Source organism: Arachis hypogaea, chromosome 10 (assembly GCF_003086295.3).
Source record: "Arachis hypogaea cultivar Tifrunner chromosome 10, arahy.Tifrunner.gnm2.J5K5, whole genome shotgun sequence".
Lineage (NCBI taxonomy): Eukaryota > Viridiplantae > Streptophyta > Magnoliopsida > Fabales > Fabaceae > Arachis > Arachis hypogaea.
Window position 1 is genome coordinate 50,548,577 of NC_092045.1, and position 22,796 is coordinate 50,571,372.

Here is a 22,796-nt window from a genome sequence, read left to right on the forward strand (position 1 = left end):
TAATTTGGTGCATATGTAACGATGACACAGTGGATGACACGTGGACAAATAGCATTGCGACACGTGGCAAAATCTGACACGTGGACAAATAGCATTGTGACACGTGGCATACTCATCCATGTCAGCATGCCACGTGTCGTTGGCCGACACGTCATCATACCGTTACACGTGGCCAAACTATGAGGTGGCACATGTCACTAAAGGTCCACATCAGCGCGCTGTTGACGGAAAATGGGTCAGGGACTACTATGGTGCAATTTTTTCAATCTCAGAGATGTAATTGGTGCAATTAGAATCTCATGGACGATTTTAGTGCACGGTGTCAATCTCGAGGACCATTACAGAAATTTACTCGAAGTAGCTAACTACTTGATAAATTCTTTGAAAGATTTCATATGAAAATAAAAGTAGACACTTTCTTTTATATCCATGATTTTTTTTCTTTCTTTTTTCTTAAATAAAAAGTAAATATATATTACACAACGTTTCTCTAGCACAAATAAGCCAAGTAGCTAGTTCAAGTTATTTCAAATTCATGACACAAATTTGTTACTTATTACTTAATACATTTGCCGTATATATATATATCATGTCTTTGACCCAAAGTCTTGAACAAATGAGCCTATACTTACTGCTAGTTATTGATGAACATAATTATTATTAATTGTTTTGTTCTTATTCTATCCTATAAAATCTTATGAACACAATTATTACTTTTGATCCTGACATCATTGGGTACTGATTTTTCTTGGAGCTGGCGTGAGAAGTATTTTTTGTAGTAATCTGCTACGTTGATTCTCCTAAACAGTGCAAGTCTTTCGAAGGTAACCAAGCTTTCTATTGGGCTTATAACTTTGTTCATTTGAGGTTTGTGAAATGTAGCAATGGAAATTCTTTCTTTCTTTGAGTTAATTGTTACACGGTGTTCGATGCTCCGATAAATTCCATTGGTCAGTATCTGCAATAAAATCATAATTAAAGAAGACAAAAAAATTTCTCAAAGAAAAATATTTTGAAGGTTTACATAGTGTACTAATAAAACACTTTTTGAGACTCCAAAAAGTGCAAATATAATATTTTTGTTAACTTTAGAATGATCAGTGTCAAGTAAGTTAAAAGATTTTAAGGATTTCACTAATATATAAACATTCACTAGTGTCCTTAGGTATTCATGTTGGATCAAGTTGATTCGGGTTGATTGCTAAAAAAATAAAAACATGTCACACATAGACTATAATTGTTGATGGCTAGGTGACAATGACCGAAGCTATATATATTCTATGGATTCAAGTTATTTGTTTCAATTTAAACCAAAAAGAGACACTTTTAAGCGTGTGCTCCACTCTCTAAATTGATAAAGTTACTCTATCTATTTTTATGACTTATTGTTGTTGATTTTCTCCAAATCTTTAGTGCACATTAACTTTTATGTTGTGATTATTTTCTTACAATATGTTATTTGTTGTTCTTCATGTAGCTTAGCATGAGAAAAAAAATAATTTTCTCAAATTACCTCCAATATGTCTCCAACATTAATGATGAATGCATTAGAGACCGGTGTAATAGGCATTAACATTCCATCTTTTCTTATTTGGAGGCCATCTACTTCATTTGCTTGGAGAAGGATGGTAAGAGAACCAGCATCAGAATGAGGCTTCAGTCCAATTACATTTTCTGGTTGGGGACATGGAGGATAATAATTCAATCTCATTGATTAACTTACATCTTCAAATAAATTTAACATTTCATTTGGTTTAGTTTTGAGAGCTATTTCCATATACCCAATGATTGCCATGAAAAGTTTTTCGAGTTGCAAGGAATAACTATCAAGATTGTCTCTGCATTGATACAGAAGATGTTAGAGTTTCCTAGTTGCATTTATTATCACATAATGTGATTATTTTATAATGATGAATACTTTACTTCATTTGATGAGTTCTACAAAAAAAAATTATTAATGGGCAATTTTTCATACACCATGAAAGTAGAAAGGCACAAATACAACAATAAATACAAAATAGATAGCATATGCTGAAAATTTATCTGGTTATTTATAATTACATATTATGGAATATCATGTAGTTTGATGACTAATATGAGATTAATAATATGAAAATTTATGTAGTTTAAGCCATCTCGTTAAGTATGGACTTGTTATATATGTCTAGATATCATATGGCCTAGTTATTATGAATGAATTTAATGATGAGTTGAAATAGAAACTAGGGTTACATAATAGAGTTATAGTCCCAAAAGTATGTATATGCCTCATATTTCCTGATATAGTGAAGCTATCGCATAGAACACCTTCATTGTCCCATTCAATTAAGAGTGCTTGGCATATTTGACCTCAAAATTCTCATTTTTTGAAAATGTAAATAGTTATAAATTTTGGAAGAATAAAAAAAATTAGTTATTATATATGATGAAGGAGAGTAATACTTTTATAATACTCTTTTTTAAGCATTAATCTTCAATGTGCGATTCTTTTTCAAGTATTGATTCCTCCAGAATCATAATATAGCATTCCCTTTAAGAGTTAGCATCTCGATAGCTCCATTCTAATCTTAGGAACATCACTCCACCTTTTATTGTAATATCTTCACTATGTGGCCTATAATGCTTAAGTCACAGTAGATTGATAGCAAAAGTATTATGACATATCCTAACATGTCACCACACTATCATACATGTAACTAATGATAATATTTGCATGAATAAGAGCCTGTAAATATCCATGCAAGTAATCATAGAGTGAATGACACAAGTGAGAGAAAGTCGAATTCTTGTCATCGATTTCATGATTAGCATTAATGTAACAAAGAAAATCTTAAGGTCGGTTACAAGTTTAATTCATCTACAAATGATTATCTCTAAAAGGAGAGGAACATGACTAGCCTAGTTAAAACAACCAATGAATTGACATAAATCCTCCATATGTGACTCCATCTATCCACGCAATCCACTATGATCCATATTAGAAAAAATGTTAAAAGCAATGGATGAAAACCTAATAATGGTTTCCAGTATGATAAAAATAAAAGGGATAAATATTATATAAAGATGCTTAAATTCGTAAGAGTCTCTAATTTCTACACCAAGTCTCAATTTTCTAAAGTTTAATTAATCTATAAATCAAGCACGTTTCTTCTCTCACAAACCAGATCAATAGCCTAGGTTTTTACTAACATCTGACATTACCCATTACCTTTGATACCTACACAAGTTAAGACAATCATGAATAAGCCATACATTTCAATAACAACAAAATCACAATTATTTCAAACATAATTATCACATGAATAATCGAGTAGAAAATTATGAACAATTATACACATCTACGAATCAAACAATTCATACGACGAATGCTTATCCTATTGGTCATAAGCTCACATATCAGTTATTTTCCAGAATCAACACATCTAGTATCTAACACTAGACATAGTTTTCTAGTCGTCCTTTTCATAAGGGATATAATAGAACTTTCCAGAAGCATGTAAGAATCAGAAAAAGTTTTTTGTCACTTTTTCTTAGAAAAAAACTATCTAAGGATTGTATGCTCGAATACCCTTACAATCTAGAATAAAATCACATACAATCCAAATATTATATATCCCAAAATATCTATAATAAAAATATCTAAATTATCGTATAAGTAGGATGAAAATCACACCATTGCCAAGTCTGAAATCATAAATCAAGCAAGCAGCATAAAACTCTATCCCTTGCTAAAATCATTAACCATAATCACTATCATAAACCTCAAATTAATATCCTCTTATAGTACCACTTCCATTCTACTTGTAAATTGAAGATCATACAAAATGTTGTATCATATCACAATCATAAACAAATTCTTCATTTCCTAATCTCTCATTTAAGATCCAACGGGATTTGGCTTGAGCAATTCTATGGGCTTGCAAGTCAAAGGCCTCTATAAACAATTTTGCTAAACTTAAGGTAGAGGTTTCAAATTACTTTAAAACTTTCAAAAATAACTTTCTCCTGTGTTTGTGGACTTTCATTCATTGCCCTACTCATTGTGTGCATGAACACCTGCCTCAAAAGTAGTTTAATTCTTAGTTCAATTCCACGTGTATTGAGAAGTGAAATTCTTGCTAGTGGTATCGCATACACGAACTTGCTTCGCATACGCAAAGGTACATTCATTGTCGAGTTCCCTTCACTTCTTCTTTCAACTTCCCAATGTAAAAAAAAATCATAACTTACTCTACAAAACTTGTAGTTAGCCTTCACTCTTTGAAATCATAAAATTAGACACAGAAAACTTTCTAATATAACAAACTCCACCTTAATCAATACACTAAAGGTCATGTTCTTGCCGTTCAAACTTTGCCTATTTTTTGAAGAATTTTGCTTTTCCTCCTCCCATTCTCTTCTTTTCTTCCCTAATACATACCCCAATTCATAGAACCTAAAATCAACTCTTTCATTCACATTTACACTACAAACATCCACCTTAAATCCTCCAATCATATACCTCAAAACATCAAACCTTCAATTAACCAAAATTATACATACAACTTAAGAATCTTAATATCATAATACTTTAATATTTGACCTAATCAAAATCTCATAACCATATATCTCAATCCAAAATGCACACCAACATAAAACGTCATCCAGCATCATTTTCTATTTAATCCATATGTTCATGACAAAAAATCCATCAACACAAATTATATGTATGTCCATCACCATATATAAACCTAGGTTCCCCAATAACCATAATCATCACAAAATTAATTTTCAACCTATATATAACTAATTAACTTTCCACGTATCAATTCAACATCAACAATATTCTTCAGTAAACCCTCAAATCCCAATTTGTCAGAGCCTCTAACCCAGGATTTGATAAACCCTAATTTTGTAATTTATCTTGTGTTGAATTTAGTGGATTTTATCAACTTTCTCACATTTATTCAATGAAATAGCATGGTTTTGTGAATTTCTCCTAAATTGTGCTTAAGAGTGAAAACATGCTTTTTAGGCCTTAAAATTGTTAAATTTAATTCACTTTAATTCCATTCGATGCCTTGATATGTTTGTTGAGGGATTCCAGGTTTATAAGGCAAGGATTGGATTGAAGAAGCGAAGAAAAAGCATGTAAAGTGGAGAATTCATGAAGAAATGAAGATTTGTGAAAATTATAGCGACGCGCACGCGTGACCCACGCATACGCGTGACCCACGCATACACGTGACCAAGAAATTTCGCCAAGTGACACGCACGCGTCAGCCATGTGTACGCGTGACACTGGTCACGTGACCTCATTAAAGGAATACGCTGGGGATAATTTCTGAGCTACTTCAGGCCCAAATCTAACTCATTACTGAAGTATTTGAGGCCAAAATCAAGAAGGAACAAGGGGAGAGCAATTAGGATAGTTTAGTAACATGCTTTAGGTCATATTCTAGAGAGAGAAGCTCTCTCTTCTCTCTAGAATTAGGGTAGATTATATTAGATTTCTCTTGGGTTTAGGCTTTAATTCTTGTTTAATTTAGTTTTTCTTTCAATCTCTTGTTCTTAGATCTTGGTTCTCTTAGTTTCATTTGTTATTTCCTTTATTTTTTTGCTTTTATGTTATTGAACTCTTGTTCATTTTAAATTCTATTTAATGCAATTTTGATATTTCTTTGTTTATTATTGCTTAATTGAGTTGCTATTATTGTTATTTTGTATTTGGTAGTTGTAGATTTTATATTTCTTGCTAATTTACTATGCCTTCCTTTTATGTCTTCTAAGTGTTTGATAAAATACTTGGTTGTGTTTTAGAGTAGAATTTTATACTCTTGGCTTGTGATTGAGGATTTAGGTCTCTTGAGATCATTGATGTCCAGTTTCATTGGTGATTTAGAGTTGTTAGTTGGTTCTAGGACCAATTATGTCTACTTGACTTACCCCTCTGATGTTAGAGGACAACTAAGTGTAATTAATCCTTTGTAATCACCATGTTGTGGTCAATGGTCCAGATAGGAAACCTTGACTATTGATCCTTGCCATGAGTATATTTTAGCATTTATAATTTCTTTCTTTGATATTTAATTTCTTGTTCATCAAACACAAAACCCCCAAAATATACCCCATAACCAATAATATGCACACTTCCCTGCAATTTCTTTGAAAGACGACCCGAGGTTTAAAAACTCTCGGTTTTTATTGGGTTTGACTTAAGTGACGAACAAATTAAACTTTGATTGAGGGTTGTCTATCGTTTGGATCTATACTTCGACGGAATTATTTTGTGAAAATTTCTAACCGACGATTTCCTTATATCAGGATTTAATATGAAATTAAAAAATATTTACCAAAGAACAAACATGTACCTTAACTTTTTCAAAGTTCTTTAAAGCTCTAAATTTACAAATCAATTGCCAAGAACTCCTAACAATACACAATATTTACCCAAGAATAATCATTTAGCTCTAGGGTTTAGGAACTTTAAATTTCTTAAAACTTTGGGGTTTTGATCATAGGCACCTTAAATCTCAAAAATCAAGCTTTCTAACAAGATCAAACTAAGAAATATAATTTTCTTGCATTTCTCTATGAAACTAGAAAATACTTAGAGATGGAGAGGAAAAAAATCTTTAGAATCATCTAGTGAAACTGATATGGTTGCATAGATGGAAAGGAGGAAAACCTTTTAATTAGGGAGAAGTTTTTATTAGAGATCCAAATAGTACTTTAGGGTTTCTTTCTTTTCTCTCTCTCTATGTTTTTCTTCTTTGAGAGAAGAAGAAATTTAAAATTGAACAGAGATAAGGGCCATATGTAAATCCCGCGAAATTAATACATAATTAGCCAACAAATTAATTATTATCCAACAAAATTAGGAAAATAAATTATTATAATTCAGAGAAGTAGAAATATTTTTTTATTTGGTCTTGAGAAGTAGAAATATTTAAAATACGAATTTTAACACTAATTTTAAAGATTTTGGCCCAAAACCGATCTAACTGGCCGAACCGATTGGACCAGGCCCAAACCAGATCCAAAGGCCCTTCATATAAATTATGAGACGCAGCCATTCTTCCCTTCAATTAAAGGAATCACGTTGAGACTTGGGGGTGAGGGGACCAACAAGAACCCTAACCTTATCTCAAATTTCAATTCCACATATCTCTCAATTCGCCACGCGACCACTGCGCCAAGCTCTACAAAACCATCTGAACAAAGTGGTAAAAAATTTGCAATTTCTCACTCATCCTTCCTCTCCTCATTTTTGAAAGTTTTGTGTTTGGATTTTGAGATATTATGGGATTTTAATGTTCTAGGATTGAATTAGCTTGAGAAAATTGTTGGGTTGTGTCAAATTGATTTGTGGGTAAGGTAAGAATCCTCAAATACTTTGTGAATTGATTGATTAGTGAGCCCTTATATTGATTTTGGTTATATTTTGTGGAATTAGACTGAATTATGTGTTTTGGAGACAAATTGGTTGTATTGGAGGCTTGACATTGGACTTTGGTAGCTGGAAATCCATTTTTGGTGTGGTCTTGGAGAGGTGAAAGCTTGAGAAATGGTGGAATTTGAGGGGTTCCAGGCTTAGGGAGGAATCGACCAAGGTATGATTTTATTTTTTCATAGTTAATATATAATGTCATGTGAAAACTTAGGCTAGTTGACCATAGAATAAGTTGAATTATATGAATTATTGAGGATTAATGATTATTGTTGGTTATTGTGAATGGTTTGAATGGTTAGAATGAGGAACTTAATGTATACATATTCATATAGGTGATATTGTGTTGAATGAGTTAATGTATCAAGTGGTTGGATGTTGATTTTGTAAGTAAATGAATGTTGATACAGAGTAGGAATGATTGTGTTGGTTTGGATATGACTTGGTTGATTTTGGATTGAGGTTTTGGAAAGAATAAGGTTTTGAACTCTTTGGTAAAAACTGATTTTTGACCAAGTTCAGCAGGCCATAACTTGGCTTCCTGAACCCAAATTTTGTAAAATTTATTTTGAATAAAAATTGGGTCCGTGAAATTTATACCGTTCGAAGAACAGACAAAATACGACTTTCAACAAAAATATTATGCGCGTTCGAAATTGGGTGTGTAAAACTGATTTTTTGGAAACTTAGCAGCTTTTTGCAAATTCTGATGGGCATGCGTGCACGAACATGCATGCAACGCGGACCCTGGGCTCTGCCCAGACATCCTGCATATGCAGGCATGGTCTGCGTATGCGAATATGCCAAAAATTCACTCATGTGTATGCGAGGGCGTGCGTGCGTACGCAAAAATGCTATATTTACACTCACGCATACGTGACTAAAGGTCTGCGTATACTGGGACCCCATTTTGTTTCATGAGCTCGCATACGTGGACAGTTCTCACATACGCGACTTTGGCATTTTTACACCCATGCGTACGAGAGCATGGGCATGGCTATGAATGACCCCTGTGTTTCTGAAAAGTGTGTTTTTAAATTTTTTAAACCTATTCTCTTGCTTTCCAAATGTCTTTAACATCTGTTTAAGGTTGCTTAGCGAGTATTTAAGCTTTAGAACAAGGGTGAATGTGTTGAATGAGTTAGATAGAGAATTGAGGAAGAGATTGAGGAGTGAATGGTCAAATTGTTGAAGCGACGAAGTGGTGAATGAAACATGATATGTAACTGATAATTATGATGATGATAATAATGATGATTTAGAGATTGAATGAGACATGAATTCATGATAACAATGACAATGATAAATAATAAATTAAAAAGCTTAACTTGACTTGTATAATTGAGACAAATTATTGATCCTCTGTACGTAAGATGTGACCAGGCACTTTAACTCCCCGAGTTCCTCATGGACATGCATATATATGAATTTCTGCTTGGGGTATCCCCCCATGTATAAATTTGATCTTGGAGTTTTGTCTCTCCTATGGATGAGCTTGGGATTTTTTCCATAGATATTATTGAACTTGGAGATCTGCGTACAGAGAGACTGTCCAAGGTCTACCAGGACATGTCGGGTTGGCTGTATAACCGATAGTTGAGCTCAACAGCCGTAGGACAAGCATACATCATACGCATTTAAATGCTTTGCTTGAGTGCATACTTGTTTTGGTTTGCCTAACTGTTTTACCATGTTTATCTGCTACTTGTTTACTTGCAGTATCTGAATTTTATCTGTGTTTTTTTTGTTTGACTTGTTTGCGTATGTACCTAATACACTCCTATTTTGACAGAGGAGTGATGAACGTTATTCCACCGGTGTTTAGGAGGTTTAGTTGAGGCAGGAGATGCAGAGTTAGACTAGGCTAGAATCCCTTAGACAGATTACCGATAATATGGATTTAGAATAAATTTTAAGATTAATCTGAATGTTGAAGTCCTAGGAATGCCTTTGCTTTTCCGGGACCTTATATATTACTTATGTGGACACCATTAACATAATAAGAACCCTCGGTTCCCATTCCATACATACGTTTGCTATTTTTTAGATGCAAGTCGAGATGCACCTTGGTGAGCATCTGGAGGTCTCTATGCAAATGAAGATATCACTTTGGGGTGTTATATTTTGGTCTTAGGCTATGTACTCATGTATATAGATTCTCCGCATGTGTATCTTATATATCCTCCCTTTTAGAGGTTGCTTTTGGAGAAACATGAGTTTTGTTTATATTTTGGGAAAACTTTGGGTTGTATATTTATGTATATATGTATACTCTGGCTGCCCTTGGTTTTGCAGGTCGAGTATGGAGCTTGATATTTGTATTTTGGAACTCTGATCCATATTTATCTATATATATTAGTTTTCTTACGATCTTACATTTCCGTCTGTGCTTATCTTTCATGAGTGATGCTTTTTCTGTTTCAATTTTGTTTAGCTTCTTCTTCAAGGCTCCTCGTTATGATTTTCTTTCAACTATATTTATATGTACGTCTTTTCTTTTAGAGGTCATAATACCATGCCATCTCTGCTTTACGACTTAAGTGTAAGACTTTGTGTGGTAGGGTGTTACATTATGGTATCAGAGCATTTCATTCTTGTAGTGCCTAAGGAATGGACTGACTATACTTCTGGACATACTCTGGGTTTTTGTAAATGCTAATTAGGATATCTAACTGATATATGTGGCATACTTGTTCATGAGCATGCATTTGGGACTTTGAATCACTAGACTTGAGATATTGAGACTAATCACCTTGATATTACTTGTTTGGTGTGAACAAGGACCAGATGACGTCTTCTGGACGCACTCGTGGTTAAGGGTGAGGTCGGAATAGTAATGCAAAATCTGAAACAACCGCGAATGATCCCATGAACTTCATGAATGCCCTGGAAAATATAGCAGCTGCTATGCAGGCAACGGCTGAGGTCCTTGGTCAGCAAATTAACAACGAAAACGAGGGTAATGTCAAAATGGGCCGATGACCTTAGCGATCTTCATGAAGATAAATCCACCGATCTTTTGAGGAACCACAAATCTCACAGAGGCTGATAATTGGTTTCAGACAATAGAACGAGCTTTGCAAGCGCAGCAAGTGCCTGAGGACTAGTGTGTTGAGTTTGCCACTTACAAGATGGTAGGTGAAGCCCAGCATTAGTGGCAGGGAACCCGACGCCTTTTGCAGTGAGATAATGTTGCAATACCTTGGGATGTATTTCAATATGAATTTTATAAGAAGTATTTCCCTAATTCAGTTAGGACGACGAAGGAGCTTGAGTTATTACCGCTGAAGCAGGGTCTTATGTCAGTAGCGGAGTACACCAGTCGGTTTGAGGAACTATGTCGGTTCTCTAGAATTTGTCAAGGTGCTCCAGAGTATTTTGAAAAGTGGAACTGCATAAAGTGTGGGGGTGGTCTGTAGAGTTACATTTTGAGCACTGTGGGCCCAATGGAGATTAGAACCTTCTCTGAGCACTGGCTAAGCTTAAGGCTTAGCTGGAGGAATTAATGAGTAAGAACATCATTCGTCCAAGTGTTTCTCCGTGGGGAGCACCAGTGTTGGTGAAAAAGAAGGATCCGTATGAGACTATACGTAGATTACAGAAAACTAAATAAAGTAACTGTAAAGAATAAATATCTATTGCCGAGAGTTGATGATTCGAATGACCAATTGCTGGGAGCTGGTGTCATTTCCAAGATTTTGAGGTCTAGTTACCACCAAATAAGGGTGAGAGATGAAGATATCCCAAAAACCACTTTCAGAACTCGTTACGGCCACTACGAGTATACTGTAATGACCTTTGGGTTAACCAACGCCCTCGCAGTGTTTATGGATTATATGAACCGGATATTCCATCCTTTCTTGGACAAATTTGTCGTTTTCTTCATTGATGACATCCTAATCTACTCTAAGACCGAGGAGGAACACGCGGAAAACTTATGGATTGTGTTGCAGATTTTGAAAGAGAGGAAGTTGTACGCTAAAATTTCTAATTGTGAATTCTTGAAGAATGAAGTGAAATTTCTAGGTCACATGGTAAGTTAGCAAGGAATAGTTATAGATCCTTCTAAAGTTGAGGCAGTGATGGATTGGGGACGGCCAACATCAGTAACAGAAATCAGGAGCTTCTTAGCTTTGGAGAGATATTATCGGAGGTTTATCAAGGGTTTTTCACAAATTGCGTTGCCTTTGACAAAGTTAACTCGGAAGGATGCGTCGTTTGTTTAGACATCAGAATGTGAGGAGAGCTTTTAAGCCTTGAAGTAGAAACTGTCTACAGCATATGTACTTGTGTTACCCAAACCTAATGAACCTTTTGAGGTGTATTGCGATGCTTCGTCGTAGGGATTAAGGTGTGTGTTGATGCAACCCGCAATATCGTGGCGTATGCTTCTCGATAATTAAGACCTCACAAAGTAAATTACCCAACTCATGACCTGGAACTTGCTACGATTGTGTTTGCGCTAAAAGTCTGGAGACATTACCTGTATGGGGTTAAATTACAAGTTTTCTCTAATTACAAGAGCTTGAAATATCTCTTTGATCAGAAGGAACTGAATATGTGCTAGAGGAGGTGGATGGAGTTACTGAAGGACTATGATTTCAAATTGAGTTACCATTTAAGAAAAGCTAATGTCGTGGTAGATACGTTGAGCCGAAATCATTATATGTTGCTTGGATGATGGTTAAGGAAGAGGAGCTATTAAGAGAGTTTGAGAACCTCAATTTGGGCGTCAAAGAAGTAGCAGCTAATATGGTTTTGAACCAGTTGCATGTCTCTAGTGATTTTAAAGCTTAGATTCAGAAGTCTTAGCGGAATGATCAGGCGCTGCAGAAAATGCTACAAGTAACTGAAAAAAAAAAAGAAATAAAGAGAGGTTACCCAGGACAGAAAGGGAGTTTGGAGGTACAAGGGAAAGATTTGTGTACCGAATGTGGGAGACTTGAGGCAAGATATGTTAACTGAAGCTCACCGAAGTAAGTTTTCAATTCATCCAAGAAGTACTAAAATGTATCACGACCTGAAGACGATATTCTGGTAGCCGAGAATGAAGAATGATGTGGCATTGCACATTTTAAAGTGCTTAACATATCAAAAGGTAAAAATTGAGCACCAGAGACCGTTCGGGACCCAGCAACTGATGCATAGTATCATTTACTTTAATTTCTTAGTGAATTCTTGTTAGAAATAAGCAATTCTTGACCTACATTGCTTGATATTGAAGAAATTATAGATATTGTGAGGACACTACTTTGAGTACTTTAATTTCGTGAATTGCAAGAAAAAGGACACAAAAAGTAGCACAAAATGAGAAAAGGGTTATTGGCGTGTCCCCAGCGTGCCATTGGCGTGTCTCCAAGCTTGGCATGCCACTGGCGTGCCTTCAAAGTGGTACGCTGGGCTAATGACACAGAGATCTCTTCAATCAAACTCAAGCCTGGCGTGCATTGGGCGTGTGGTTGGTGTACCAAAAGCTACACGCCCTCAAGCTTTCAAAATGGGCATGCCTTTGGCGTGCCAAAACCACACGCCCTCAAAGATGCGTGGATAGGGCATGCCTAGGAAGTGGCACGCTAGGCCAACTTCCCAAAGGACACCCCAAGCTCAAAAGTGGCATGGCATTGGCGCTTCATTGGCGTGCCCTTAGCGTGTGGTTGGCGTGCCAAAATCACACACCCCAAGCTCAGAAGTTGGTGTGGCATTGGCGCTTCATTGGCGTGTGGTTAGCGTGCCAAAACCACACGCCCTCAAGCTTCAGCCCTTGGCATGTCATGGGTGTGCCTGGGAAGTGGCATGCTGGGCCAACTTCCCAAAAGATGCCTCAAAGAGCAAAAGTTGGCGTGGCAAGGGCATGTTTAGGGCGTGGGAAGAGAGACATGCCCTCGAAGCTTCATTCTTCTCCAAGTGGGCATGGGAGCTAGCGTGTCTCGGAAGTGGCATGTTGGACCAACTTTCCAGGGAGCATAATACCCCCTTGGCGTGAACTATGGCGTGTGGTTGACGTGTCAACCACCACACACCCTCACAACTTGGAACAATTACATAATGGATGTGCCAAGGGTGTGGCACGTTGAACCACCTTCACAAAATCTTCAATATGGGGTGTGCCACCAAAGTGGCACTTGCATGACATGCCATTCAATCTCAAGGCAATTTACCATCTTGGGCTCACAATCTTTGAAGAAAGAAGACTCGACTACAAGCAAGAGGACCATAAGTTGGATAGCATTGTAATTGTAGTGATTTTAATTGGATCTGGAGTGGCATTTTGGGAGTTGAGAGTAGTATATAACCCCAAGTGAACACTTAAGAAAAGGGACTTTTACTTTTGGATCTTGATTTTTACTTACCTTTACTTCTTTTTGCACTCTTCTTTTTGTACTTTTCACTTTTGATTCTTCTTTGAAAGTGATGAGTGGCTAATTCCCATTCATTGGAGTCAAGAGCTCTATTGTAATTTGATGGATCAATAGTTATTTTACTTTTATCTTCAATTATTCTTTTATTACTTCTTTAGGGAGAATCTTCATTATTTATTGCAATGATTCAATTATCTTGAGAAAGAAATTGAATCTAATTGAATTCTATGAGGAATTGAGAAAGGAATCATAGAATTAATGCTTGAAGTTCTTCCTCCCAATTGATTTGAATTTCGATTTGAGATTGATATGTGACATATAATCAATCCATGATTTGATTCATGAAATTTTGTGGCTCTAAATCAGAGACCAACCTTCAACTCTTCTCATGAGCAATTAGATTAAGAGATTGGCAATTGATCAAGTTAAGAGAAATCAAATCACCAAGAGATTGGGGTTTGATTACTTATGATTTGCCAAGAGGTCAATAATTGAATGATTGAAGTAGAGATGAAACCCATTTTGATCCAGAGAATTCAATATTTCTAAACCCCCAATGATCCCCCTCTCATCCTCTTAATTCCCCTTCTTTGCTTTCATTTACTTAATGCTCTTTTACATTGTTGTGTTTATAATCTTGCAATTTACTATTCCTCCAATTTAGATTTCCAGCTTTTATATTTTGTCATCTTTACTTTCTAGTCTTTCAATTTCCAGCAATCTATCTTTTCAGTCATTTACTTTCTGCTTTTTACATTCAAAGTCATTTACAGCTTTTGATTACTTTTCCTTCAAGTCATTTTACATTTCATGCTTATTTCATTACTTGTCCATCATCAAACTATGAATTGTCTAACTAGATTTCTCAATCAATCATTGTTTGCTTAATTCCTTAATCATCGTGGGATCGGCACTCACTCACCGTGAGTTTTACTACTCGATACGTCCTGGTGCACTTGCCGGTAGTTCTACATAATAGTGAATTGTTTGTCAATTCCGTATCAGCAACCTTTGGAAATTCAGCAATGGAAATGGGAAAGCGTCGCAATGGACTTCATGTTTGGATTGCCGAGGATTCGGGAAGGATTTGATGCAGTTTGGATGATTGTGGATCAGTTGACGAAGTCAACTCACTTCTTGCCCGTTCGGATGAACTATACTTTGGAGGAGCTGGCAGGCTTGTACATTAAGAAGATTGTAAGGCTACATGGTGTCCCTACCACCATAGTTTCTGACAGAAATCCTCATTTCACTTCGAGATTTTGGGGGGCTTTTCAGAGAGCATTCAAAACTCAATTGAGCTTAAACACTGCGTACCATTCTTAAATCGATGGTCAATCGGAGAGGACGATACAAACCCTAGAAAATATGCTGAGGGCTTGTGTGCTGGATCAACCACTTAGGAAGATTCAACTTTTTCTTATGTCTAGAGGAAACTTATCTCGACAATGGAGGCATTCATCTATCTCAACAAAAGTTTGTTATGACACAACCAAACTTGTCATATTCTGTGAACAGAGTTTCTCAATTCATGCAGGATCTTACTTTAAATCATTGGAAGGTTGTAAAGCATATCCTAAGGTACTTGGTTGGCACAGTAAGTCATGGAATTACATTTTCTAAACGCACTAATTTTAGATTATTTGGTTTTGCTGATGCAGATTGGGCAAGTGATCTAGATGATCGTCGCTTCATTACTAAATGGGGAGTAACTTGATTTTATGAAAATGTCACAAGCAAACCAAAGTGAGTCATAGCAGTACAGAGGCAGAGTATCAAGCTTTAGCTTCAGTTGAAGAAGAATTGGTGTCAATTTGGCACTTATTGAGCGAGCTTCAATCTCTTAGTCTATAGCACCCACAATATACTGTGATAATCGGTCTGCAAGCATGCTTGCAGCTAATCCAGTGTTACACAATCACTGTAAACATTTGAAACTTGACTTACATTCGCTAAGAGAAATGGTAAACAGTCGACAACTATATGTGGTGCATATCCCGGCAAGAGACCAAATCGCAGATGCCTTAACTAAACCTTAATCATTCAATATGTTTAACATCCTTCAAGACAAACTTAGGGTCAGTCCTAATCTTCCCCTAAGAATGAAGAGGGGTTTATGAAAAGTGTACAAAGTGATAAAGGGAAGAGATATGGGAAACAGAGGGAGAGTAAGTTATTTTTCCTCCAAATTCTGTTACCTTTCTCTCTCTATTCTGTCAGGCTATTAGTGTATAAATACCATAATTCTCTCTCAATGTACTGGTACAATAACAAGCTTAATATTATGCATACGTTTAATCACAAACACTACTATTCTTTCATCTTCTTCATAGTGATAAATATAATATTTGTTCTTGGCATTTTGATTTGTGAAGTTTGGAAATTGTAGCTTCGTTTGTCTTGGGGTTGAATCAGTTTGAGTTTGTTTGTCTTTATTTTGGTAATATTGTCTTGATTCAAATTCTTTTTCAAGGCATATAAAACCTACATTTATCAATTCAGTTTTAAGTCCTTCACCCGTATTTTAGTGTTAAAAATTAATATATATATATATATATATATATATATATATATATATATATATATATATATTATAAAATGTGCGTTAGCAAACACTTGCAAAGAAAAAGTAAGACCTGAATGGTTGAGGAATATTGAGAAACAAGTTGAGATCCCTTGCATACGATGGAAGTGTGTTAATGATGAAAAGATCTGCCCATTCTAATTTTTGTTTCTCAGACACCACAAACAATTGACCAAACCCTTCTATGTCGCCAGGTTTTTGCCATAATTTCTTTTTCTCTTCTATTGGAAGGTTGAAGAAGTCTTGAAAGCCTGACTTCACACTTTCAATCAACGAAGGGTCGACTCCATGATTAATCAACTGCAGATAATTATGACATTATAAAATTTATAAAACAATAATATGTCTCACCAACCATAATCACAACTTATCATATTTTTATTTTTAGGGAGGTATGTATTTTATGTGAAGTACTAAATTTAATACTCTTTTAATTTTGTTTCACTTCCAAATCTTTAATCCAAGATCCCTGATTAAGAAAATTTAATATATACGCACGCATAATATTTATCTTAAAATTTTATTCTTATTTTAAATTTTAAATTTAAGCTACATTATATGTAGAAAATAAATATTGTAAAGTCAAAATTAAAAGTCAAAGTATATATGCAAAACATATCGATCTAGCTATTTGTAATAGAGAAAGTTTAGGGCTAGCGGATTTTGTGATTTTTAAGTATCAATGATATTTTTAATGGTGTGAGATTACATCTAATGGTGTAGAATCATTTAATTTCCTATTAATGGTTAAGTAATAGCTAGAATTTAATAAAAGTGCTAGTCCCTCACACTCCTCATTTGTAATATTAACTAATTATATGATTATATAAATAAAATATTATTATATGTCATCAACAGTATAATTATTTTCTTAGTAAACTGCCTTTTAGGTTAGTAACATTTACCCAAAAAAATTGATGATTCATTCAAAGGTTTCCTTGCAATAATCAAATATCTATCTAATTTATTATTTACAACACTTAGTTAGTTTTTTTATAAAATTAGGTCATGCCACAGTTTTAAATGGCGTGATTTGTTACTGTAGTACCTATAATAATAATTAAACTCAAAAGCACTTGCATGATTGAAACTGATCACATCCCTTCTTTTAGGCCATTATAGTCATTGTTCTTTTGATACGGAGATATTTAAGTCTTTGAAAATTTAAAAATATATTTAAAATTCTTGACCTTTTCAAAACATAGACATATCTCTTATGTTCACCACGATTTATCAGACTCAACAAAAAAATCAAATGTAACTCCTGTTGTATTGATTTGGTTGATACCGATGTATACTTGAGAGAGTTTTTAAAATTGGACAAATTAAACTTAGGAATCGATATATCCAGATTTTGAAGAGGTCGGAAACTTAAATATATTTTTAAATCTTCAAAGACTTAAATGTCCACGGAATGAAAAGACAGGATCGATTTGTCCTTTTCTCTACTAATAATTACACCCAAATTCTTAAAAAATCAGTTAGCAAAAGGTCTTTAAGCTAGTGAAATTAAATTTGGAACCTGAAAAAATTCCCATTCTTTGCATGCATGGTCCAACTTGTGAAGCTCAAATGCATCTTCAGATAGCAGCTTGTTTAAGTCGATGATAGGGACTTGTAGAAAAGAAGATGTCTTAGGTATTATAAGAGTGTCTTGTTTTGGAACAAGATAGCGATCAGGAACTTGGGTGATGGATTCTTTTGCTAGCTCCTGAACACAAGGCACCAATAGAGAGCTTCCAATCTTGGACATTATTTTTCTTTAATTTATGCACCTATTAGCTAGCTTGATCAGAAAAGATTCAATAAAGACTGAAGATTTAACAGAAGAAAAGATCGATTGATATCATAAATGAAATAATTTTACTTTTTCTGGTAGCAACTATAAGAGCGTATACCTTTGAAGTGAAGAAGATGCAATTGAGAAACAGCCAAACGGATGAAGGCAATAAAATTTGCTGCTGATTATTGGACCAACATTCTGCCTAAATAAATCTGGTGAAGATATATGTGGGACCGGCATCCATATAAAATTATAAATTGGCACTAGATATTTTTTTTGAAATGTTGTGCGTAGTGCGTACTGTCATAACTTGTCACCAAGGATGGATGAGTTAGATTGATATATGGATAAGGAAAATTCGCTCGTACTTATTTCATTTGTTAGCATTATATATTGTCATTTTGTGTCACAAATAGTGGACACGCGTGGAGGGGCAGGTAGGGTCCGTACGTATAGTGCAACAAATCTCGTTCGATTTACCAGTTTGATTAGGATCATGTTTAGTGGTTGATTTTAATGTAGATGTAACATAATTTTTTTTAATAAAAAAATTGTGATGCGAATAGAGGTTCTGATCGATTGGATAATACAGGCCGGAAATAAAGGAGTTATAAGGGTGACATTTTTTTTGTAGAAATGGATCACAAAATTCTATAGCAGAAACAAAGCCACAAAGGAAGCGCCGGAATTGTAATGACCCAAATGAATAGAAAAAAAAAAAAAGGAACACTGTGACACACGTTCATGTATTTGAATCTTCTAAAGTTTGAATTTTATTTTAGAGAATAAAATATGATCTTCTATTCTTAAATAATTTCTCTTTTATATTTATTCTTGATCCCACCTATAAATCAATAGTGAGATATCACATTTTATTCTCTAAAATAAAATTCAAACTTTAGAAGATCCAAATCCCACATTCATGGTAATAGTATTAGAATTAGGATTAGAAGATAAATATGTGAAATTAAATGTGCTTTGTGATATGACTATGCAGGATTAGGATTATGTAAACATCTTTAGGGATAGGAAATGGTTTAAATATCTCTAGGAATTAGGTTATAATTAGCTGTTTTATTATTTAGCATGATTACCTAATGTATAGAATTTATTAGAAATATATCTTAGAATTAAACAATAAATGAAGTTATTTTATTTATTAATTTATGAGTAAAAAAATTTTACCTACGAAATATTTAAATCACACTCTCTTCTATTTTATTTTTAAAATGTACACTTCTCTATATACAAGAGTTAAATAATATACATTTTAATCTATTTGACTACAATACTTTTAATAATTATTATTATAATTATATATTAGTAATAAAAATATAAAATATATATTTATTATTAATATAATAAATAGAAATTATTTTTAATATTTTAACTTGTTACAAAAAATTAAATTTAAATTTTTTATATATTCATAATTAATGATAAAATAAAAAATAAATAGAATATATAATAATAAATGTATTTCATGTTATTAATTTTACTACTATAATAATATTAATAATATAAAATATATATTACTATTGACGTAGAAATTTTAATATTTTATTAATGATAAAATATATAAGAAAGTTTGAATTAAATATTTTATAACAAGTTAAAATATTAAAGATAAATAAAAAATATTACAATAATAATAAGTATATATTATGTATTATTATTTCTATTTTTTGAAACATTAATATAATTATGACTAATTTATATGTAAAAATAATTATAAATGAGTATTTTAATCAAATAGGTTATTTAACTCTTGCAATAAAAACAAATTGTACGTTTTATAAATAGAAAAAAGAAAGTATCATTTTTTCCTTTTCGATTTTCAGGAGAGTCTTTTTTTTAATTGCTTGTTGGGAAAAAAACGGGTTAATTCATGCATTTTGGTTTTCAGCTAGTCATTTTGGTGATATTTTGGGTCTATTTTTTATTTTTCATTACCCTTGACCAACTTCACATGGGCCACTAACTTTCAGTCCATTATCCAACAATCCATAATTTGTGATTAACTGTTATTTAATCATTCTCCATCCAACAATCAAAACGGAAGCAACGAAACCACAACACGAATTCATTACTCCCTATTTAACCGCAGCTTGGCCGAGGTATTGCACCAATGGCCAATATGTTGGCCTCATAGAAGCCACATCCTAGGTTCGAAACTTTAGCTTGTACGTGTCACTCTCTTAACCTGACACCACATAAAAGCATGGGATGATTGAACCTGTCACCACATAAAAGCATGGGATGCTGACAATCATGATCAGCATCATAGAATCTCCACATAGATAATTAATTGCTTGCAAGACAAAATAATTGAGGGGTTTACGACATTTAAATTGGTGTTTAACTCAAATATGATATGTGTTCAAAAATATTTTAATTTTGGCATTACGAGATAAGAGATGAACAAATTATAGAAAGACTAGGTTAGACACGTAAAATTGTCATGATCTTCTTATTTCGAGTTTTTAATACTTCGAGTTTGTTATTCTCATGATTGGAGTGAGCTAGAAATCATACTTTAGTACTTAATTTTAGAATCAATTTCGTTAGTTAATTAATAAAAATCTAACAACAAATCATCAAATATTTTTGAACTGTACTTTATACTAATTAATTGTTATTAATTAATGATTATTTAAATTTTATTTTTTAAAATTATAAAATAATAATTATTAATTACTTGTTTATCTATATTTTTTTTTTAGAATAATGCATATGTCTCAAAATTATGACATGAGTTTTTCTCTACGTGATTACGAGATTATGAGATATTTTTTAAGTATAGTTGATAAGATATAGAGAATTTTTTTTATCATAAAATTATGAGAAAATATTCAATTTGGTCCCTAAAGTTACACTCGAGTCTCAATTTAGTCCTTGACGTTTCAATTGCCTCTATTTAGTCCCTAAACTTTATAAATTTTAATCACCTTAGTCCCTGCGGTAATTTCCGCCACAGAATTATTACCGAAGAGATGATGTGTACAACAGAATGCCACGCTAGACTCCACTAAAACGGCGTCATTTTTGTTTGGCGCTCAAACAGTCCAAAATGACGTCGTATCATGTTATATGAGATGGCAAACATTTTAGTTAAACAAGCACTACACCATATTCTTCCCCATAATAGGATTATTCTTCTTCTTTCTCTTCTCTTCAATGGCGCTGCGAGTCTGACTTATCAGATTCGTTGAAGTTGCGATTCTCTTCTCTTCAACCACTTCACATTGCACCGGTCGTTTTCTCTTCACCTACGACGACTAAGTTTGAGGTAAGAAAAATAATGAATAAAAAAACTTCTATACCATGATGATGCTTTGTTTTTTGCTTTACTTTTGGTTCCTCCTCTTTTTCCTTTTTATGCATTCTAGCTAAATGCATTTTGTTTTGCATGTTAGTATATGTTAGTTTTTGTGCTTATTCTCTGTTAGGGTTTATGTTTTCAGTGAATATCATTTAATTTCTTGGCTTATTAGTTAGATGTTCGATCATTCCCTGTTTTTGTACCATTAATTTGATTTTGAATATTTTAGGGGAATTTTTTTTTTGGGTTAGGATTTCAACATGGGTGTGTTTGTCTGATAATCAATGAATTAAGAAATAAAAAGATGGAATCAAATTGTCATATGCAATATGTTACATTTAATTCTTTCTCTGTTTTATTTAGAAGAGAGGTACAGTTTCATCAAAGTCTAAATCTCATTAAGTCAATTGCTTATTACATCTTGTAACATGGAGTAATTGATCTGATTTTCTAAATGAACTCGTTTTGGTCTATTGTTCTCATAACAACAATGTAATTTATGTTTTAGTAAGTCTAACTGAAGAGAGAAAAAATATTTTGAGGGTAACCTTATGTACTCGTTATGTACTCTGTATGTACTCCTATTATAATTAATTATCATCAATATTAAACTAATAAAAAAATAATCTAAGTAACACAAACCTTGTCAAGATATGGAAAAGAGTAGTCAAATTATATTATTTTGCCTTATTACATCTCTCTTTCTTAATTCAATTGAATCATTGAATAAACATTTGAGGTAAATTTTGTTAGTTTCTTATATTTACAATTGAAATTATAATGGTGGAATGAACTGAGAATTCTACTTAGTTGCACTAACATAAGAACTTATATATATATATATATATATATATATATATATATATATATATATATATTAACCATACTAGTTCTTGTTATTGTTGTTGATGATATTTTTTAATTTTTCTCGGCAGATGGGAGATCAATTCATTAAAATTATATATCACCATAGAGGATCATTTATCAGAAATTAATATGGAAGCTTGACATACTGTAAGGAGCAAATTTCAGAGTTATCTAGGTTAGATACAGATATATTGAATATTTTTTCAGTTAGAGACTACTACAAACACCTTGGCTTTGATAAAGTCGAGCAATGCAGGTGGTTGGTTCCTAATATGCCCTTGACTTGGTTTGAGGACCTTGACTCATTACGATGAGATGCTAAAAATGTGCTTCTATGCTGGGAGAAACAATAGAGTTGCTCATGTGTATTATGAGCATGGAGTCTCTAAACCGAATTATGTTGAGGAACAACAACCATCTAAGGGAAAAGAATTGATGTATTCGAATGAGTC

At 33.6% G+C, this 22,796-nt stretch overlaps 1 pseudogene; it reads right to left on the reverse strand.

Moving 5' to 3' along the window:
• Positions 1-396: 396 nt before the first annotated feature.
• On the reverse strand, positions 397-18,363 carry LOC112715605 (protein SRG1-like; annotated as a pseudogene).
• Positions 18,364-22,796: the final 4,433 nt, after the last annotated feature.